The sequence below is a fragment of the Chrysochloris asiatica genome, unplaced genomic scaffold, assembly GCF_000296735.1.
Source record: "Chrysochloris asiatica unplaced genomic scaffold, ChrAsi1.0 scaffold00256, whole genome shotgun sequence".
Lineage (NCBI taxonomy): Eukaryota > Metazoa > Chordata > Mammalia > Afrosoricida > Chrysochloridae > Chrysochloris > Chrysochloris asiatica.
Genome location: NW_006408774.1, coordinates 479,609 through 481,116, shown reverse-complemented (window position 1 = coordinate 481,116; position 1,508 = coordinate 479,609).

Genomic DNA, 1,508 nt, shown 5'->3' with positions numbered 1-1,508 from the left:
CCTGGGACCATTAAGTGAGAAGAATGGAGAGTGGGACCCTCCCCAGAAAAGCAGTTATGCAAGAAGTGGAGGCAGAGATGGTGACATGGACAGATAGAGCAGCTGGGAACACTGGACTCAGGGAGGGAGAGGGACTGTGTGCTGATGGCCGGGGGTGCAGGCCTGTGGGGTATACCCTTTGGTTATTTGATGATGCATGGAGAGGATTGTAATCATTGCAATGAAACAAAATACAATAAGATGAATGTAAAATTAATGTTCTCCCATGTAAAACCACATAATTCACAATAAAAAATAAAAAATAAAAAGTCTTGTGCAGCAGATTTGCCCAATGCAATACGTCATCTGATTTCTTGATTGCTGCTTCCATGAGTGTTGACAGTTGATCCAAGAAGAATGAAGTCCACAGCATATAACCAACAACAAACCAATCCTTTAGGAAGCAGACAGTCACATCTTTGTCCCGCGGAGCAGGTGGTGGATTCAAACCACCAACCTTTCAATTTGCAGCTGAGCAGGTAACCACTGTGTTACCAGGGCTCCTTCATGCACACAACAACAAAGATTAATCTCACAGACATGCTGTTGATCAAAGGAGTCAGCCACAAAAAAATGAAATTACTATATATGAAGTTGAAGAACAAGTAAAACTAACCAATGGTGACAGGAATCAGAATCTTGGAGGTGGAAATATTGACTTACAAAGGGCACGTGGTAACCTCATTACTGTTGGCTGGTGCCGTCACATCAATTCTAACTCATAGCAACAACCATGAACAACAGAATAAAACACTGCCTGGACCTACACCATTCTCACATTTGTTGTTGTACATGAGCCCATTGCTGCTGCCACTGTGCCAATCTGTCTCATTGAGGGAGGAGGGGGGATCTTCCTCCTTTTCACTAACCCTCCAAGTTACCAAACATGATGCCCTTCTCCAGAGACATGGTTCCTACTAATAGCATGTCCGAAGTATGACAGAAAAAGTCTTTCGATCCAGACTTCTAAAGAGCATTCTGACTTCTTCCAACACATATGTTTTGTTCTTGTGGCAGTCCATGGTACTATTAATATTCTTCTTTGAACCCATAACTTAAATGCATCAATTCTTCTATATTCTTCCTTATTCATTGTCCAACTTTCACATGCATATGTTGTTGCTGTTAGTAAGTGCCATTGAGTTGGTTCTGACTCATAGCGACCCTGTATAGGGATTCCAAGAATAGCTGGTTAATTTGAACCACCAAACGTGTGGGTCAAACCAACCTTGAGGTCAAGTGCTTATGTTATGGGGCCACACTACATGAGGCTATTGAACATACCATAACCTCTTGGAAGGTGAAAAAGTTCTGTATCTTGCTGAGTGATAGTTACACATACATATGTTATTGTTGCTGTTGTTAGGTGTCATTGAGTTGTTACCAACTCAGAGTGACCCTATGTACAACATACCAAAGCACTGCACTGCCTGGTCCTGGACCAACCTCACAATCACTACCACATTTGA